Source organism: Mauremys mutica, chromosome 14 (assembly GCF_020497125.1).
Source record: "Mauremys mutica isolate MM-2020 ecotype Southern chromosome 14, ASM2049712v1, whole genome shotgun sequence".
NCBI classification, from domain to species: Eukaryota; Metazoa; Chordata; order Testudines; family Geoemydidae; genus Mauremys; species Mauremys mutica.
The window spans coordinates 24,022,600-24,044,702 of record NC_059085.1 but is presented as its reverse complement, the minus strand read 5'-3'; the positions used below and the strand labels follow the sequence as shown (position 1 = coordinate 24,044,702).

Here is a 22,103-nt window from a genome sequence, read left to right as displayed (position 1 = left end):
AGCCAAAGGAATGGATTGGATTTATTATGCAGTTTATAGTCTTCATTGCGGATGGAAAAAAAATCTATTCCTGTATCTGCAACATAACATTCTCCACTTCTGTTCCAGGAAGACCGCATTACATCAGGATTAAAAACTCAGCAAGCAACTGGCTGTTAGGGATTGATTCTGATCCTACTCCCTGATCCCTGCTGTAAACTCCCTTGATCATCTTGGAATCACTCATGCTTCACTGGTGTAAGCGAGATCAGTATCTGATCCTTAGATCTATGCTACGTTTGGCTCCAGTTCAGAGTCTTATTTTCTGAAACATTGGTTTGTCCATTTTTGGCAATGAGTATATTAGATTTTACAACAAATAGTTATTGTAACTAATTTGTACTTACATGAATAATTATGAACCAGGAGAATGCTGGCTAACAGTACTCTCTCACATGTGGAGAAAACCCGAAGCACAGCAGCAGCTGTCTGGATGTCATAATGAATTCACTGCTATTTATTCACTGGCTGCACACTCCTTTCTTTTCTGATGATAAATGATCTAATAGAACCTCATGCATTTCCCATTAGCTTGCATCATTACTTTAGTGAGTTATTGAACAGGAAAAATCACATTCACATGACAACAAGAGGAGTAAACAAAGTAACTGTTCAATACATATTAATGTCTTCATATTAATCAATACATGTAAGCTAGCTACCACACAGAGTTTGCTATTTTTCTCGGTAATGGCACCTATAATCAGTGATCACATTTTATCAGCTTGGAGGAATGCTGGGGCAAAAAACTTACATTACATCTATGTTAATATCAGGGGGTCTAAAAAAAAAAGTGATAATCTCTGTTCACAATTTTGATTATTGTAATCCATAGTAAATACAGCTTTGGCATTTCTGTAATGCACTCATGCATATTTTAATGGAACTGCCACAATATGTTTAGTATATAACAGAAATTATGCAGAACTGGACAAATATTTTGCCTGTAGATTGACTAGTTGTGCGCATGCAAGTGCGCACACACAGGCGTGTAATTGGACACGCAAGACAGTTTTACAAACACTGAACTAGGCTTGCTTTCCTTTTAGGTAATCAACTAATCAAATATGCAATGCATAATCTGGTCTTTCACCAGACACTAAACAGACAATAGTTACAAGTTATACAAGTTGAAAACAGTAAAGTTGCATGAACAATGTACACTGCTTCTCTAAAGCACATTAGGAAATAACTCCATTACTAAGACTCTAGTGTTGATGCTAAAATCTGAGCACTAAAATTCTAGCCACACAGTTCAGGTCAAAAGTAACAAATCAAGCTGACAGAAAGCAAGATGATTGTGTTGTAAAACGATGTACAAACTCTGACACAGAAAGTAGTATATCCCCATCTATTTTCAATACACTACATCTGTGGTACCATTGTTTATGCAAATATCAGAGTTTATTGCTGTCATCCTTCCTCTCAATGTACTGCATTTTCACAGATTTTAACTAATCAGCAGTATTCCATCCATATTTTCATGCATTTCAGTGAACAAGACACTATCAACAATTTACTGTTCACAGTAAATAAGTATGCACAAAGCAAAACAGAACATTCATAAAGGAACAGGCACCCTAAACTATCCTATCAAGCAAATTGCATTGTGGAAAGTCAGGAAGAGCAGGCATAGCTTTAAAAACAGCCACTAGTTAATGACACATGGGAGTACTTTTATATTTTATCACTTGTGCATTTAGAACTCAGTCAACATAAAAATTTGCATTTTGATTTTGGACTTTCACATTTTGCCATAAATTTAAAGCAGCAGCTCAAGAATTGAGAAATCAAGTGTCCTTCCTGTCAAAACCATAATAGTGTTACTGCAGCCATTCAAAAGTCAGGCTGAAGAGCGATGTTGAATTGGAAACAGACAATTTTTAAAATTCTTGTATCGCCTCCTGATTTTTCATTTGTGGCACAAAGCTCCAGTCACCAGATCAAGTGTCTTTCCTGGGCTCATTCATTTTTAGTCCTCTGCTGTAATTTATGGTCAGTCTTTCACTGCAGTTTTCCCTCATTGTTGCATTACCTGGCTTACCAGCCTACCCTGTGTCTGTCAGGATTGGGGACTGGTAATTTTCTTCAGCTTTGTTTTGGGAAGTGGCCAGTTAACTTAATAAATAAATAGAATAAAATATGGAGATCTACCCCTATCTCACAGAACTGGAAGGGACGCTGAAAGGTCATTGAGTCAAGCCCCCTGCCTTCACTAGCAGGACTAAGCACTGATTTTATCCCAGATGGCCCTCTCAAGGATTGAACTCATGACTCTGGGTTTAGCAGGACAATGCTCAAACCACTGAGCTATCCCTCCCCTTCCTCATGCAAAGGAGAACTGTCATGTACCCAGGAAAACACACTTTAAAAAAAACAAGAGTCTTCAAGCATTTTCATCTTAACAGAGATTGTCGCATGAGCATCTCCCTCATCTGCAGTCACATGTGGTATAGTTCCTGTGGCAAACATACTAACTGCTTACATGGAAGAGTATGGTGTGAAATCCTGACCCCCAGGAAGTCAACCAGGGAAGCTCTAATTTTTATGGGCTTAAGTCCTTATTTCAGGAAACCGATAAACCCAGAGTTAATGCTATTGAAGTCAGTGGAATTAACAGTACAGAGTTGGTATGAGCAGAAAATCAGTCTCAAGACGATAAACTCTGTGCTTTACATTCCTATATTTACATCAAGCATTTTCACCTCTCACTCATATGGTAGCTGATTAATTACTATAATTTATCAATAGAGATGGAAGAGATTAGGTCATTCAAGTTCATCTCCTTGTCCAAAGCACTTGGATACTACAGCAATCAGTTCAGTAGACCCCCCCCCCCCCAAGATCGATAGCACAGTATTGTTCACCACAGTACTAGTTTCAGCATTAGAAAAAATACACCTCATTTAAAAAAAAACTTCACCCTACATTGTCCTGCCTGTCCAGCAGAATCATTTAAGAGACATAGTGGTACAGTACATAGAAACTCAGTGGTACTGAATCCATGCTGTCTTTGATGCTGATTAATACTTTTATCTGTGTAGTGCAATTTACTTACACCATCCTTTGCTTCATTATAGAGCTCCAGCATTTTCAGAAACAAAAGTCTTGCCACACTGCATGATGACAGGAGAATCTGTGAAAGAATATTTTGAGCTAGTATAAACAAAAGCACTGAAGCGGATTGAATACCCAGGAGAGGGCAACCATCAATGTTACCGTTTCCTGATGCTAAGAAAACCATTCCACAGAATGGCAGTGCTGTCTTCCAGCCAGCCACAACTGCACAGACCTGATCAATCATTGTTTTTAATCTCATTACAGCCTGGTTAATATCTCAGTGTTTCCATTTTCCTGAAACAAGTCTCCTGACCCTTTGGTAGCTGCGTAACCAAAAAAGTTTCAAAGCAAATTACCAGTGTTAAATGGCATAATTTGTCTTCTCTACATTCATTATAGACATGCCTTGAGACGGTAGCTCAAATGAAAGATGATGTTTAATCTGTCGCTAAATTACATACATGTCTACTTCTAGCACTTATTAAGTCTTAAGCAAATCAATACCTGATTGCATTTTAATCAAGAATAGATAAACCAGAATATGTTAAGGTCTTAAAACAGCACTTGCAAAGCATTGCCAGAGTTTAGGCTAATGATATAAATGCACTGCTAAAGAAAATATTTTAGAATGTACACATCCAGTTCATGGTCCTGTATAGCTCACTGGAAGTAGGAATTTTCAGTCTCTTGCTTTGGAAAACCCAAGTTCTCAGTATAATAAAGCCTGCTGATAGAATAAATGATTTAAAAAAAACCCTCAATTCTGTAGATCCCAAGTCACTTTATACACCTTTTACATTCTTGTAAGCATGAAAAACACATGTTAATGAATAAGATTGCCATTTTTGTTGTTAAATCAATTTGCTTAGGAGGAGTTTTGTGTTTAATTCCCCACAACAAACTATTTTATGGCACTTCCTTAGCACTTTTCATTCAGGAATTTCAAAGCTTCTAACAGATGTTAATCAATTAAAGTCAAAACATCCCTATCAGGTAGGTTTTACTTCCATTTTACAGACGGGGCAGATATCTGCACCTCTGTTTCCCCATCTTGCCTAAGTTTACACACTGAGTCAGAAGCAGACCTGGAAAGAATTCAGGAGCCTTGACTTCCAGTTCACAGCTCTAGTTTCAAATTACAATGATGGGTTGTGCTATTTAATGCAAGGTCTTCTATGCATTCTGCTAATAATCACAGTATAATTGATGGTAACAAATGCTTTATACAAAAAATAACCTATGGTTTTTTTAAAACAGTTTTTGGTGTTTTTTAGTCTTTTAGTTAAGGATGCTGCAAGCAGTCTTTTGAAGAGGGAAGTCTAATGTTTTATTAACTCAGAAGACAATCCGAATCAATGAATTGTGAGTGTTAGCAGTTGCTATTGGCATATCTGCTCTCTCAGTTCCCAAGGTGTCTACCTACCAGAGGCAGTACTGTAAGCAGAAACATCTCAAAGTATGGATAGTTGCATGGAGTGCAAAATGACGGCTCAAACTACAAATCTTCAAGCACTTATTATGGGATACCTCATCTCTCCAGGTTGCCACATTAAATTACTAAATAAATCTTAGAATAAATCCTGTTAGCTAATTTTGAAAAGTACTTCGCTCCTTACAAATCCGTCTGAAGTGGAAGGCTCATGCAGTTAAATACAGCCGTGTGGCGTTCGGAGTGCTATAACACGTAGGCACAGATGACATTTTTATTTACTACTGTAAGACATGAATTCCACGACACCTTGGGTTTTTCTGTGCCATTCTTTCCTTGCCCAACCCTGATATCACAATTGCCTGCAGTAGTCATGCAATGTAGTGAAAGTTTAACAAAGTTCTCAGTAAAGAGGGGCTTGAATTAAAACCCCAGATCTTACCAGCCCATCTTTGAAGGTCAGGATCAGACTTTGACTCAAAATTCATATCTGGATCCAAACAGAAGCCCTGGATCAGAACTAGGGTGACCAGATGTCCCGATTTTATAGGGACAGTCCTGATTTTTGTGTCTTTTTCTTACATAGGTTCCTATTACCCCCCACCCGCGTCCCGATTTTTCACATTTGCTGTCTGGTCACCCTAATCAGAACACGTGAAGCTTTGAAGTCGTTGAAAATTTGGAATAGGAACAAAATTTTGCAGTTTTAGCACAATCCTAATTTTCAGTAGGATTAAAACAAGACTGGCTGATTTGTGGGGGCCTAGATTGTACTAGTACAGTGTGACTAAAATATTGCTGCTACACTAGTTCTGTTCCATTTAAAGCAGCTTAAACTCAGGGTTAGATGCATTTCCGAGCATGTAACAGAAAATGCCAATCACTCTAAAAGCATTGTAAGAAATGAACGATTGCTACCATTTCCTGAAAAATATTGAATATAGATTGCTTCAAAACATGCTTCCCCACACACATTTTGTATTTTAATATAAATACTCAATCTTCTGCTACTGTCAACTGTCTTGCAGCTTGTTAGGTTACAATATATTCTGTTTATTCCCAGTATTTTAAAAGTCACTGGGGAATAGTTAATTGTTCAGTCATGTAGTTGTGTGTACAACTGGAGAGCTGACAAGGTCTGTTCCAGTCTTCCAAGCTTGTTTTAAGTATGTCTTTGCTTTTTGTGGGTCATATTTTCCAAATTATCCAGCCATTTTCCTCCCCTTCAAACATACGTATCCCATATTTTGCTATCACTTCAACAGGATTGCACAGATTAGTCAGTGCAGAATTTAGCCCTTGGATTCTAGACGGCTGAAAACTAGAGCCCAGAGGCATGCATGGATCATATTGCAGCAAATATCTGTATTTGTGAAGAGCCCCACGGAGTTCATGAGGGGTCTACTCAGGGGCTTGGGTCCATCCACGTTGGTGATATTGCAAAAACCAGTGACCATGTTTTCAGTGTATGAATTTTTTTTAATATTTATGGTGTACAATTGCCTCTAAGCACCAAGATAACCTGTGAGATCAGTGTTTTGTCTTATTGGGAGTATTCCACGTACACACTGGAAATGCTTCAGTATGCTTATGGGATATTGGGTGGAGTAACTCTTCTAACAAATTAGATTTGGCAGCCCCAAGACTATTACATTCTGGATTGGTTTTATAATAAGGTGTGGGGGGGGGGAGGAGGGGATATATAAGACTGCCCATGTTTTATTTATTTATTTTATTTATCAATACACAGAGGTTTATTCCTACTACACTAAACCACCATAATGGTCATGGCCCTAACTGGAGGTGAAATTCCACCCCCCTGTAAAGGCTCAAGGCAAACCCTATGCTCCACTGAGTGCTGAAGTCACACTCAAATAACGCCTAACCCTTGTGCTGGCCCTCTGCAAAAGGGTGAATTTCACCCTCTAGTCATAGTCTGCTGATTGCGGAGACAGTGTGTAGTCTACTGTTTAGATTCAACTTTGGGTTTACTGGGTAAATGCAGACATGCAGAGAATGAATATAAAATAGGTGGTTTTCAACAGAGCACTTAAAAAAAAAAGACTGGTTACCTCCTTTTCAAAGGCACTAAGCACCCACAACTCCCACAACACCCTGCATTTTAAAACAAATTCCCATTGATTCTGTTTATACCACTTTTTCATTCACTTTCTGCAAACATTCCTGCAAAATAAGTGTTACTAGTGCAAATGCTTGTACAACACAGATATCAGCCTTGCACACTAGAATTCTTGTGCGAATAGGGTGACCAGACAGCAAATGTGAAAAATTGGGACAGCAGGTAGGGTAATATGAGCCTATATAAGAAAAAGACCCAAAAATCAGGACTGTCCCTATAAAATCGGGACATCTGGTCACCCTATGTGCGAAGCAAATTTTAAATTAATTCTTCTTGAGCATTCAGAACAGAAATGTAGTCAAAGAGTACCATGCATCTTATATGACAAATCACATTTAAGCAACACAATCTGAAATAACAAGTACATTTTAAAGTATTGCAATGTTCATAGACATTGTGTGAGCAGAGAGGTGAAATTCACTGAATACATTTCTTATTCATCGGTGCTTTAATTAAACGCACAGATAATATTACTACCTTGCAGGAGTGTGTGGAGTAGTGAAAGGGAGATCAGTTAATCTTTATAAAGCACTGAACCTTCCAGCTCCTATCAGCTTTCCATGGGAGCTGGTTGTGTAACTCCCTTATGCGCTTTTGAAAATGCAACCCTTTGAAGATATCAATCTTTATGTAAATATTATTCCTATTAGGAGTAAGTTCTGCAAATTAAGATGGTTGAGAATTCATGGTGATGCAATATCCATGTCATTCAGAATTCCAAACCTACCAAAAAAAAAGATTTTTTTTCCCCAACTCAAGTCAGGGCTTGAGATGTGACGCCAGTGCTTACAGGTTAAAATTCATTGACAAGACTCAACTTGTTCTTTGCTACAACTCAAATGAGCAAATTTTTTACAGCAATCAGATGTACGACAGATGGGATAGTGCAAGTTAGTCATGAGAATTGTATTACTGTTGGTAAAAATTAGTTCTGAGCTATATATTCCAAAACAAAAAAGAGTCATTGTCAACGTTCCTCCCCCACTCTGAACTTTAGGGTACAGATGTGGGGACCTGCATAAACACTTCTAAGCTTAACTACCAGCTTAGATCTGGGTTCGCTGCCACCATCCAGATTCCTCAGTGTCTGGAACACCCTCTTTCCCCCCAAAACCTTCCCCTCCCTGGGTAGCCTTGAGAGGCTTTTTCACCAAGTTCTTGGTGAACACCGATCCAACCCCTTGGATCTTAACACAAGGAAAAATCAATCAGGTTCTTAAAAAGAAAGCTTTTAATTAAAGAAAGAAAGGTAAAAATAATCTCTGTAAAATGAGGATGGAAAATACTTTACAGGGTAATCAGATTCATACAGCCCAGAGGAACCCCCTCTAGCCTTAGGTTCAAAGTTACAGCATACAGAGGTAAAATCCTCTCAGCAAAAAGGAACATTTACAAGTTGAGAAAACAAAAATAAGACTAACATGCCTTGCCTGGCTGTTACTTACAAGTTTGAAATATGAGAGACTGGTTCAGAAAGATTTGGAGAGCCTGGATTGATGTCCCCATTAGTCCCAAGAGTGAACAACCCCCAAAACAAAGAGCACAAACAAAAGACTTCCCCCCACCAAGATTTGAAAATATCTTGTCCCCTTATTGGTCCTTTGGGTCAGGTGTCAGCCAGCTTTCCTGAGCTTCTTAACCCTTTACAGGTAAAAGGATTTTGGTGTCTCTGGCCATGAGGGATTTTATAGTATTGTACACTGGAGGGCTGTTCCCTTCCCTTTATATAGTTATGACAGTCATCAAATCCCTTTGTCATGGGTGCTTCTTCAGAAAAATATGCATACAGGAGAATGTTCTGAGTTGATAACCTTTTTATACCACCCTGTAGTTCTTCAGGCTCACCTTGTACATAAATTCAGCTGTAATAGAGCGTGAATAACTCCACACTTACAGTTATCCTCGTGTTCGCTCACCATTCATAGGGTTTCCTATACTACACCTCACCCCAGTAAGCGGTCATTTAATGGGTTTTGTTGGATAATTCTAAACACCTAACAAACAAAGCAAGGACTCTAGCAGCATCACTCTAAGAAATGAGATATTTGTGTGGTGGCTTAGCCCTTGAAAGCCCAAGTCTCTTTCCCTCATTCTTACCATAGAGCGACCCTGTATTCCTTTACCAGAGCTGAACTATTTCCATCAACTCCCAGCCCAAGTAAGCTTCCCAGCGCATCTTCTCAGACACAAATAAAATTTGTTTTGTTCCATCACATCCCTCTCCGTCAAAGGGTTCATAACTCTTTAAAAAAGGGTATGAACAGAGTGGATGTCAACCTCCTGGGTTACAAATGGATTATCTGTACATGACTCACTTTTGTAATATTAGAGTGGTGAATTTGTCCCTTGTGAATTAAGAACTTCCATGGATTCCCTCAGACCTGAAGGTGGGACAACCTGGGCCATGGTCAAAACTGTTCTTAATGAACACTCCAATGGATTTATAAGTGCTGGAACATGTGTTTGCCTAGAGCTAGCTTGGCAACCTCGAGTCAAGAGGCTTGTGTCATGCAAAATGGAGAATGTTTCTCATCTTAAGAAGCTTAACATATGCACAGTTATTGAAATAAAGAAATCATAATCCTCAAGTATGGCAGCATTGGGTGACGTCAGTACCACCTGGAGCACAGTAACAGATCCCACAAAGGAAACTACAGCCCAAACATAACTGGCCCTGAAAGGGGGGGGGGAAGAGAGAGAGATAATTGCTCTCAAAATATCATGCAAGGGAAACCTCACACCAGGTAGATTAACATCTTGACTTAAAATGTCCTTCCTGAAAATAAAAATTGCTCCCCTGCAGTACTGGAGATATTCATTCACTAGTGAAGAGCACAAGAGGTAAGTTAACTGAGGGAATCTGTCTTCGAGTGAACATTTCCAAGGCTAATATTGGGGAGAGAGAGAGAGAGAGAGAGAGAGAGAGAGAGAGAGAACGAGAACTCCACTTTGAGAACAGTATTACACTTGAGGTTCACGTGGTTGGTCTTTCATTCATCTCAGGGAAGGGATAGCTCAGTGGTTTGAGCATTGGCCTGCTAAACTCAGGATTATGAGTTCAATCCTTGAGGGGGCCATTTAGGGATCTGGGGCAAAAATCAATACTTGGCCCTGCTACTGAAGGCAGGGGGCTGGACTTGCCGACCTTTCAGGGTCCCTTCCAGTTCCATGAGATAGGTATATCTCCATATATTTATAATCCACAGAGAAGATTACAGAATGTAAAAAAAAAATTACTCTCCTTTCTGTAACTAGATGTACAGAATAGTTTCTCAACATACCACCCTAATTCCATGATTTTTCAATAGACCATCTTTTTGACAGCTAATTATTAGAAGCCTAATTTAAGAAAACCTCCAAAGGAACTGCAACATTTATTGTGGGGAACAAACAATAGTCTTGGTACAGGTTATAATCAGGAATGACGGGGGTGCCTGTTTAAGAGGACCCATTAGGAGGAATCCTGAGGATAAGAGAAGCCACAGAGCAGCAAATCAACCTAAAGGTAACAGAAGCTGCTCATACCCATTCTATGTTTCCATTAAGGATTCTAAACTTACATTTTTAGATGAAGGAAAACAGCAACAAAACAAAAGAAAAGTAAACTCTCCATGAGAGAGCCTAGCGTGCATCTTTGTCCATTACAGGCCCTAGCAACTCTGAGAACATCACTGGTGCAGTGTCTGCAAACTGACAGGGCTCTTAGATATTCAAAGGCACAGTGCATAGAAAACAAAAGGCATCAGTTTCATAGCTTCAGACACCACATTTTTTTTAAACAGTGTTTCAATGGGTTCTCAAGGCAGCATAAAAGTTGTCAGAATTAAAGAATGACAGGACAAGCCTTTTAAGAAAGACATTGGTTAAAGAATGGAAAGAGAGGTGGAGGTGGGGGAAAGGTAAAGACACCTCAAACAGTAACAGAATTTTCCACGACACTATTCCCAGCATTATTTTAACTATAAAATAAATTATTCATAGTTAGAGGAAATCCAGCTCTCTGACTTGTTTGCCAGTCAGCTCACTCTTCAGATATTTGAGTGGATACACACACTAAAAGCATCATTCGATTTATTCTTAACTTCATTCCCAAGAAATTGTGCATCTGTTCCTGTGTAATTTGTTACAAAATAGGAACAGTCCTAAAACATGGCGTGAGCTGCACGAGGTTGCAGATAATCCATACTCTGGACAACAAGCAATGCATGACTGTATCAAAGAAGCTGAACGCTGATTAAAGTATTCTCACAGCAGGCAGTATAGCATGAATGGTATAGGAATAGAATTTGGAAGAATGTCAGAGACCAGGGCTGCAGATTTAAACCTGTTTCATAATCAGATCATCCAATTTGTACCATTATTAAACATTTATATTGCTCTAGCACCTACAGGCCACAACCAGGTTGGACCTGATTGTATTAGGTGCTGTATAAATACATAATAAATGACAGTCCTTGCATTTACATGAATGCACAGTAGTAATAATAATGAATTTACATTCCCATAATGCCTTTCATCCAACCAAATCCCAAAATTCTTTACAGAGGAGATTTTCAAAATTGCGCATGCACTTATGTACAAGCTCTGTCATATACTCGTGAATCTATAATAGATGCACTTTGAAGTTTGCATGCACATTAATTGAACACAAGTTTTTTCCTCCCCTTTAATATCTGGCCCTACAATCTTAGATTGCACAATTCTCTGCTGTATTTGCAAATAACTTGGTCAAAGAAAACCAATGACAGTTCCTCTAGGGTGAAATGAAAAAAAGTTTTATTGCAATTAGCAATACTGCATAGTGGTTTAGAACAGGAAGAGAAGATATCCTACCCTATAGAAATCACAAGCAATTTTAGGAGAGTGGATATGTTTTCTGTCTACCTATCTTGCATTCAAAGAAAAGGGAAGCCTGCAGCATGTCTATACATATAGCCTAAAATGCACCTCCTGTGATGTCAAAGGCATTTGTTTTGACTGGAAGGAGAAAAATGGTAGTAGCTCCTTTAAGGGTGTTCCCTCACTCAGGGGTTGGGAGAGGGGGTGGTAGGGAAGGCATCATCTGTGCTGGTGGTGCTCAGTTGAGCCTTTCTGGCTCTCGAGGAGGGTATCTAAGTCCTGTACCTTCAGGATGCTCCCTCTCTCATGTTCCAGTTATCAGTATATGCTAGACCAGCAGCTGGAGGCAAGGCACTGTGCCAGGCTATTGTGGGGGAGAAAGAGCCAACACACTGAATCTCAGAGTGTCAAAAAGCCAGTGAAGATCTGCCAAGGTGAGTCATTGTACTACAAGAGCACAGGGAGGTTGGGATTTACCGTCAAAGCAGTAGAGGTTGGCCTAGTGCCAGGTCACTCTTTCTTCACAGGGAAGGGAGGTTTCCGCAGAAAAGAACACTTCAGCCCATGGCAACATCAAAGAGCGCACATTGTTGAGGTTTCCCTGGCGAACCGTGATCCCAGTAGTTTGGCAGTGAATTTGTTACATCCACAGCCCAGCTTGGAATAGGAAGCCAGAGGGGTATGCTCCTCAATGGTGGCATCCAAATGCATACAAGAGTACAGAGGCCCCTGCTGGAGGGAATAATTCACAAATTTATATGCGGAACTCTTCTTGTTTATTCCTTCCTTCATGATTACATGACTACCTCACTGGCAAAGAATATGCAATCAATGTGCAACGGCAGGTGGCCCGTTCTTTCTGGAAGTTCACTTTCAGAGGTGAGGCAACGATGAGTTGACATGGATGGTGGGGCACGTTATAGGGAGCCAGGGAAAGATCATGAGACCCAGTGGTATTCTGTATTGGGCTTACAGGCAGAGGCGCTGGAACATTGTTCATAGTGCTGAAAGCCAGCCCCCTTACTCCTGTCCACCCCCAGAGCTATGGCTGGGAGCCTGAGGGTGTGCAGGGCTGGGAGTTGGGAGCGCTGCAGCACCCTCTGCAGCCTTAGTTCCTGTGCTTACAGGCAGACAGCCAGTTCCCCTGGAGTTTCACAGCTGGGCCTGGGTGGCAAGGCAATTCTGAGTTGGTATGACACATGGGGCATGTTTTGGGACCAGCCGAGACCCCGCTTACACTCGTTGGCAGCAATGAAGCATGCACCTGAAATGATTATTGTAAACCTGGGTGAACTCTGTTTGATTTCTAATAGGGGCTGGAGAATGATTTAGGGCAGATCCAGGACTTTTTAGTGGGCGTGACAGTAAACGGATCTTAAATACTGCCATAGAGGGCATGGTGGGGAGCTGCCAGGCCTCCATGAGTTAACAAGGCCAGAAGATGTGAACTGGGAATGAGGAAGATCAGTCATTACCCACCAAAATATATTTAGAACCTGAGTTATTCAGGGTACACCTCACCGATCTGGGAGCAGATATATTTTTGGTCAATGCTGGGGAAGGAACTGTTAACCATCTTGTACCTGGCTGGCAGTGGATGAGAGTCAGCTAAGCTAACTGTGGCAGGTGTCCAGGGCCAGTACTCATTCCATAAGAGGTCTGGTTCCCTGGTGACAGGAATTGGAAATGGACTTTGGGGGCAGGCATCCCCTAAAGATGTTGGGAACAGGTTTGGGGCTCCTAATGTCTGGTCCCCGGAGGAGCCAAGCCCCTTAGCCCTCATGTAAAGGGCCAGCAATAGGGTCCCAGCAATAGGCTGGCAGTCAGGTGTAATCGATTAAGGAAGGAATAATGACCTGCTCTGTATGAGTTATGTTAGAATAGTTCCCAGATGAGTTAAGTTAATAAAGTTGTGTCCTAATTAAACCACATCCCTTTCTTCCTGCTGGTCAGGAACAATCAACAGACACCAAGGCAATCCAAGTGGGAATCATTAAAACATATCCATGAGAAACTCAGGATCCACCATCAATTAGAGAGACAATATGCAACTCAGTAAAACAAATCAACCTTATGGTTATGATCCTATCAGCTTAGCTTTTCACAAACATATTTCAGATTAATGATATACATTTATGGTGTAATACTGACGTGGCTATCTATTTTAAACACTGTTAATAGTGCCACCAAACTAATTTCTACAAGTAAACAGCGTTGTCTGGTTCTTGCCTAGAAAGTCTTGCACTGTTGAAAAATGTTTGAAGAGCAACAGTCATTCCCTTCAGTGGTTACAATTGTGGAGTATTGGGAAATATTTGTATTATTTTTTTTGTCAGTGTCATATGCCCCTTAGTGACTCTGGGATATTGGCTTGCATGGATGCAATGTTAGATCAAAAGGGATTGTTAAAAGAAACCAGGAGGGAAAGGTAAAACAATGGCCTAGTTAAGAAGAATTCCCTCAAACAATAGCTAGATGTATAGCCATGAAGAGGACTGACTCTGGGATTAGGCTGTTCGCAAAGGCGGAGAATTTGGAGACCTAAAACACACTGATCTGTTAAAGGGGCCCAACAGAACAGTAGAGGGGAAAGTGGTCAGCATATTGTGGGGCTGACCCACAGACAACAGACAAAGGCTATAACTTGGACCCCAAGAAAATGGGGACCACCAGGGCTATGTCAGGTCTACCTAGGTGCTTGAGGAGAATGGCAAGCATAGGTGACAGTATGCTTATAGGTCTTGTTGAAAATCCACTGTGTACTTTTTTGGGAAAAGTCAGTCATATTTTGTTCTGGAGAAGCTACTTCTGTATCACTGCGTACTGTCCGGGTCCGGCTCCAGGGTTTTTGCTGCCCCATGCAGCTGCGGGGGCGGGGTTGGGGAAGCCGTGATCGGCAGCAGCTCCACCGTGCCACTTTCTTCTTCAGCAGCAATTCGGTGGCAGGTCCTTCCCTCCGAGAGGGACCCGCCGCCGAATTGCCACCGAAGAGCCCGATGTGCCGCCCCTTCCCCTTGGCCGTCCCAAGCACCTGATTGCCGGGTTGGTGCCTGGAGCCGGCCCTGATACTGTCCCTGCCCATAGGCTGCCAGAGGGAGACTCTTGCAAGTGCCAAGCCCATAGAGCCTGCAGAGTAACATGGGTTCTCAACCAGGGGGAGACCCAGTTGGAGAGTGGTGGGACTGCAGGATCCCATCCCACACAGAAGTGAAGGCCTAGGCCTACCATATGAAAAGGAGCCCACTCAGGGCACTTGGAAAGGGTCTCAGAAGGAGCAGCCTACCATGAAACCATAACTATATCAATACAGTCATTTTATATAGGATTTCACAACAAAATGAACTCACAGCATGAATATATTTTATTCAGAATAGTGTTTGAGTCAGTTGTGTACCCATTTTTATGAAAAAGCTCTAAAATGATGATTCTGGGATGCACACGTCTACATTTAGGAAAAATTTAAAAGCATAATAAAAATCCATGCGCTCCAGAGCTTTTCATCCAAGAATTTCATAGTTTAAAAACAAAAACAAAACAGAAACAAAAACCCACCACCTTAAGATTGATTTGCTCTCCAAACTCCCCTGTGAGGCATTATTTTATCCATTTTACAGGTGAGGTTAATGGGGCACAGATGGTGAATAGTTCGCTCAACAGTGTTTTCTTGGCAAATGTAGGAATTTTAATGTAGGAAACTGGACTCCCATGCACCTCTCTGACAGCTAGAATACACACAATTAGGACCAAAGTCATGTTGCAATTTTCGTCTCAGAATCAGGATCACTCCCTGTCACAGACAATGGATTCTCGAGAAGGGAAGAGTCTATCCTGCTGGTCGTTTCCAGAAGCCGTCAGAAGAAAATCATTGAAATGTGCTTTAATAAAGAAAATTCTCTTCACCCCCACTCCCCCAGCTTTCTCACGGAGATTTTTTTTCCCCCCCCTCTAAAAATATTAATGTGTGGAAAAAGAATTTCTTAGAAAACTCTGAAAATGAAAAAGTTTAAACACTGAAGAAACATAGCAATTAAGAACTAGAAGTCCTCAGTGATTTGGCCAAGATGAATGGATGACTCATGCTGGGGCCCTAGATTAGTAATTAAGCATCTAGACAAGGGACTTGATTTTTCAAAAAAGTGCTGAATACCTAGCAGCTTCCATTGAAATTGTAGGTCTAATTTTTTCATGTTTGTCTATAAGTAGACATGTTTAAATAGTACCCACTATATCTGTGTGTGTGTGTGTGTGTCACTTTGAGTACTAGGTGTCCAGTTTTCAACCGGAATGCCGGGTCGAAAAGGGACCCTGGCGGTTCCGGTCAGCACCGCTGACTGGGCCATTAAAAGTCTGGTTAGCAGTGCTGCAGTTGTAAGGCAGGCTAGTCCCTACCTGTCCTGGGGCACCGTGCTGCGCCCTGGAAGCGGCCAGCAGGTCTGGCTTCTAAGCACGGGGTGGGCCACAGGGCTCCGCGCACTGCCTGAGCACCCGCTCTGCACTCCCATTGGCCAGTTCCAGGGCACAGCACAGGGCTAGGGCAGGCAAGCAGCCTACTTTAGCCCTGCTGTGCTGCTGACCGGGAGCCGCCTGAGATAAGCTCGTGCCCCAACCCTGAGCCCCCCAAACCCAGATCCCCCTTCTGTATCCCACCCCCCATCACCAGCCCCACGCCAGAGCCAGCACCCCCATCCCAGAGCCGTCACTCCTCCCACACCCCAACTCCCTGCCCCAGCCCAGAGCCCCCTCCTGCATCCCTCATTTCTGGCCCCACTCCCATTTAGTGCCCTCACGTCCTCCCGCACCCCAAACCCCTGCCCCAGCTCAGTGAAAGTGAGTGAGGGTGGGAGAGAGCAAGACACCAAGGGAGGGGGAAATGTAGTGAGCAGGGGGTGGGGCCAGGGTGTTCCATTTTGTGTGAGTAGAAAGTTGGTAACCCTATGCATGTGGGGTGCATGCGTATATATGCACGCATATTAATATATATTTTCTCATTTGTGTGCTTGTGTATCTATAGATATAGATACTCAGATTATATGAGAGATTTCACAGTGATAGTGGCACTTAAGGATATGTCTACACTGCAATTAGACACCCGTGGCTGCCCCATGTCAGCTGACTCGGGGGTGCAGGTTTCAGGCCACCGGGCTGTAAAACTGCAGTGTATACATACCAGCTCGGACTGGAACCCAAAATCTGGGACCCTGTGAGGAGGGGAAGGTCCCAGAGCCTGGCCTCCAGCCAGAGCCTGAACCCAAATGTCTACACTGCAAATGTACAGCCCCACAGCCTGAGCCCAAGTCAGGTGACAAGGGACAGTCCCAGGTGTTTAAATGCAGTTGTAGAGACATACTCTAGGCAGTTAGATCAGACAACTGGGAGTCAGGAGCCCAGGATTCTGTTCCAGGCTCTATTTCTTTCTGTGACCTTTGGTAAGTCTCAAACTCTGTGCCCCAGTTTCCCCATCTGTAAAATGGGGATACTATTCACCTGCCTTTGTGAAAATCTGACATCTTCAGGTAAACATGCAGTATAATCCAACATGGATTATATCTTCATTAGGGTGCGTAACCCCTACATTTTTCAGTTTGCTATCCCAAAGTTTAGACGCTTGTATTTACTTACACACACTCTACTTTGTTCAAGGCAGCATGGAAAACAAACCTAACAAATCATGTCTCTCTCCTGCTGGCATAGATCATTTATCAAAATACATTTGAAGCCTAGAAGAGTAATGGTCAGTTCAGGTTCAATCCAAGCAGTTTCAATGGCTGGCTGTGGCTATTTGGTTTGCATATGAAAAAGCCCCTCAGCTTTCTGGGGGGAAAAGAAAAATCCAGACCGACATAAAAGGCTTTCAATATGTGGCAAATTTAAATGAGTCATAATTATTGCATTCCAACTGAGACTCCCATATTACAATAGGCAACAAACTCTGATAAGGCTATACATTAATTTAGCATATTAATCTCCAATTTTTAATATCTAATATATGTGCAATAATTGAGGAATCTGTCTAGGCATAATTTATTAATTTTGTGCGTGATTATGAATTCTTTGTATGTTTAAAACAATACATTTTTGCCTCATATTTCTTGTGCTAAGGAGCCTGGTGCCTGCATGTCAACTGGACTGACCAGCCAAGGTCCTTAAATTCTAAACCTCCTCCACATTGAAGTTAAAGAAGCAAGAATGGTCTGGAATTTGCATTTCAAGCAAGGGCAGAAAACTTGTAGGAAAGGGCTCCAGACCTAAGTTGATGAATATCCACCTCTAAAAGGATGCTAGAAGCAAGCAGAGATCCTAGAGGGAATAGAAGAAAGGCCTAACCAGCAAACACCACTATGTCTCGGAGGTCAAAAAGTGAAGGAATCAAGTGAGAACTGCCAAAAGTCAAGCTGAGTTAGATCTTGCAAAGAAAATTAAAATATTAAAAGGTTCTTTAGCTGTATAAAATGGGGAGAGAGCAAGTGGGGCTGCTACACAGCAAGGATGTGGTAGAGATGAAGTATAATCGAGGTTTAGCTCAATGACTAAGACGAATATTGTGTTATCAGTAAGGATGATAATGTAGACATGGGGGTAAAGGCTAGAGGGGATGGAAATTAACACATCTGAGGCAGAAGAAAAACCTCAAAGAGCTTACTGTCCTCAAATGGGGAGGGGTGGAAGATCCTGAATAATCTCCAGCCCAGAATAATGAAAACCGGCACATGAAATTAAAAATCCCCACTACCAGATTTGCAATCAAATAATCAAATAAGGGGTAGTACTATAGGGCTGGAGAACTGCAAATATACTATCTATATTTAAGATGGGGAAAAAACATCTGATCCAGGCAGCTACAGATTTGTTAGTCAGAACTCAGTAGTACACAAAGTTTAAGAACAAATTTTGAAGGAAAGAGTAATTAACAACAGAGGTAAATGGGAAGTGGGATAAAACGCAACATGGGTTTACCAAAGGTAAATCATGCTAGATTTTAAAAAGGGCGGGGTGGGGGAGAATATATATATTGATTTATCAAAGAGAGTTAATACAAGGAATTGCATGTTGGATCCACTGCATGTCATCTCAACAGCAATAAAGCACTTTTCACCCATTTTACACTAGTGCAAGCTATTGACACTAGTGATAAATTAATAATTTAAGAGAAAAAACCCTCCCCCCCACCAAAATCTCAAAGACACTAGTTTGAAAAAAAAATTACCATCCTATGAAGAGGGCTATTAGAATGGAAACAGGAACCTTAGCGGTGATATTTTTTGAAAAGACGCGAGGATGTTTCAGTTCCCTGAACTGCATCACTGTTCTGACATGTTATAACAGCTGTATAGAGAAAATCAAATGTTAAGAGTGGGATTTTCCTTGTAAAAGCTATATCAAAATAAGTTTGCTCTGGAGGAAAAACAAAAGTATATGGGAAAGGAAGACATGTCTGCCTGATATTAATGGAAAACTTGCCTGGACCTGTCAAGAAATGGTTCAACACCACTCCAGGCATGTGAAAAGCATGATCTGTAATGAAGCTCACATCAGTGAGACCTAGGGCTAACCTGCTAAGTGACAGTTTTCAAGTTAAGGAAACCTAAGACTCTCTAAACTTGTGTACACTCAAGTTTCACAAAGATTAAGAATACATTTAAACTTGCTCTTTTTAGTTGGTTGATGTCCCCTTTTTTCCCCCCAGCTACCTCCACCAGCTCTTGGACTGCTGATCACCATTTTGAATGTGGCAAGTATCTTGAGATACATGGGAAAATTCAAGTAGGATAAAAACCATGTGTCATTTGACTAAGAGGCATGTAATGGCCCTTTATTCATTTAAATTGTACCACCATAGGATAGAGAACAAGTGCAAACCAGAGCTCTTACATTTTAGAGTCTAGAATCATAGAATTTAAGGCCAGAAAAGAGCACTAGGCCATCTAGTCTGACTCTGGTGTATCACAGGACACCAATACCACACAAAATAGGTAATCAAGTTGTATGTATTTGGTATCGACCAACTTCAATTGGGCACTGATTATTTTATTCGTTCCAGTTGAGGATGAGCCTATCAAGGATTTCTGCTAAGCCAACCAACTGCAGCCTGAATGATCTCTTCTTTCCAGTGGCATTGGCTGAAATCAGAAATTTATAGTGTGTTTTCCAGGTGAATTGGTTAAATAACTGTAGCCTCAATTCAGCAAAGTACCTAAGTACATGAGTAATACTCTTGAGTAAAACAGCATTACTCATGTGTTTAAAAAGATAGGCACGTGCTTTAGTATGTTGCTGAATCAGGGCTTTTTAATAACATGCAAAGACAAAAATAGCCACTGTTCAGTATGTCAGAAACATATCATTCATTATATATAATCTCACACACACACACACACACACAGTAACTATCTTATACAAAACTCATCATGGGGTAAAATTCACAGGTTAAGTACCCATTAGCAGGGCCGGCTCCAGACCCCAGTGCGCCAAGCGTGTGCTTGGGGTGGCATGCCGCGGGGGGCGCTCCACCGGAGCCGTGGGACCAGCGGACCCTTCGCAGGCACGTCTGCAGGAGGTCCACCGGAGCCGCGGGACCAGTGGACCCTTCGCAGGCACGGCTGCAGGAGGTCCACTGGAGCCGCGGGACCAGCGACCGCCAGAGCGCCCCTTGCGGCGTGCCGCCGTGTTTGGGGCGGTGAAATTGCTAGAGCTGCCCCTGCCCATTAGTACTTTTATGATTTTATTGCACACAGCAGGCTTGTTCACCAATAGTGCCTCAGATATTGCAAACTTGTTTTCAGCTACTGGGTCAAATTTCAAAAGTGACTTATAATTTGTACATGCAAAGTTTCAGGCACTATCCAATGTGGACACAAATATTGGAAATTCATTCACCTGCCTGATTTGTAGGTTCACAAAGGCCTGAGTCCACAAAGGAGGTAGCTGGAGGACTACATTATAAACACCGGTGCCCATTGCTTCAAGGACATGGAACCATAATCAGTAAAGTAAGAGGCCAGGTTGAGGCCTTTTGACCCAAGAATGTCTAGTTGATAAGAAGTGCTCTCCCAATACAGACTGGGTAACACCATTATTAAAATGAAACACTTTCTACTTGAGAAAGAACCACTTTCTACCAGGAAATAGCTGCTACTTGCCATTTAGTCATGAAGACGGATACACTGAGTAGAATTCAGACTTATTCAGGAGAGAAATGGAAATCAAACACTTATAATGAAGGGCCTCCAGCCATTTACATTAGAAATATACTACAGTAGTCTGGTTTCTGAAGCTTTTCCACAATTCAGATTTATATGCTTTTCAGCATCTGGTTCTGTGGTGTGTCCCCTTGGAATTTAATTTTTGTATAATGAAAGCAGCAAGAGACCTGAAAGATCTGTGGCTTTGCAGATTTGCAAAAACTACACAGCCCATTACAGCATGGGCAGAATCTGAGTTAAAATGACTTCTTACAAACCAACCACCAGCTTAATTTATGAGTGTTTCATTTGGCCTAGCTGCACCAAGTCTGATAATGAATATATGGATATATGCTATGACAGGTTGCGAAAAGTTATTTATTTAGCAGCTTTACTCTGATCCTATTCATTGTAAAACAACTTCTCCACTAAAAGGAGACCAGAGAGGAAAGAACCAGAGAGAGTTACTTACCACATGGATAGTATTTTCATCTTCATTTTATAGAGGCAGAGAGTCAAAAGCAAGCATAGGGTCTCACCAGCTCTTCATGATCCCAACACACAATATCAAGCAGCTTTTTCTTCCTGAGCCAGGGACTGAGAAATAAGAGCCAGTCTAACAGGGGTTTTCACACACTAAGTTCTCTTTTCCACATCTACTCTAATGGAACCTGTCTGTTCAAATGCGTCTCTATCCCTTCAGTGGGTAGTGCAGGCAACTTCCTGCAAGTCTGCAAGACCCCTTCACCTATGCACTACAAGTCTACATAATACTCTAGCAATCTACTGGGATGGGTCGAAGTCACATCAGATTCTCCTCCAAGCTAACAGGATTGTATTACCAGACTCCATTTCACTGCTCTAATATTTTGGCATAATACAATATGAAAAAATTACTATTTTCCTGGTACATGAGTGAGATATTTGATAGTATACCTTAATTGAGAGAACTGAAAGTGAAAGACTAAAAAACCCAGTGTATTTGCAAAAATAAGGCACTCCGTTTATCCATGTGGAGTGCACAATGGGAAGAACTGTAGTTTCTCTTGTAACTATATTCAGGAGGAAACTATTTGTAAATCAATGTAAAATTAAAATCTGGGTATAGGTTTTTTTTCAGGGCCTTTGAGATAAACCACAATTCTCAAGTTATTGTATTTGAGGTAAAACATGGACTTGTGACTATCACAGAATTGGGATCAGGGGAGTGGGGGAAAGATGTAACTTCTATTCCCACATCTGAAGTAAATGTGTTGCAAGTGATTTAACGTCTCCAGTAAAATCCTGGCCCTATTGAAATCAGTGGCAGAATTCCCATGGACGTCAGTGGGGCCAGGAATTCATCTCTATGTCTTGTCTACCTCTTGTAAAATGGAGCCTTATTCCCTACCTCACAGTGGAGTTGGGAGGCTTAGAT

General features: G+C 41.4%; 1 long non-coding RNA gene across 1 annotated transcript in view; it reads left to right on the top strand.

Moving 5' to 3' along the window:
- LOC123349230 overlaps positions 1–3,817 on the top strand; it is an 82,449-nt gene extending 78,632 nt beyond the window's left edge. The window contains exons 3-4 of the long non-coding RNA XR_006573424.1: positions 109–237; positions 3,120–3,817. This is a non-coding gene — a long non-coding RNA (uncharacterized LOC123349230). The remainder of the gene's footprint in view (positions 1–108; positions 238–3,119) is intronic.
- Positions 3,818–22,103: the final 18,286 nt, after the last annotated feature.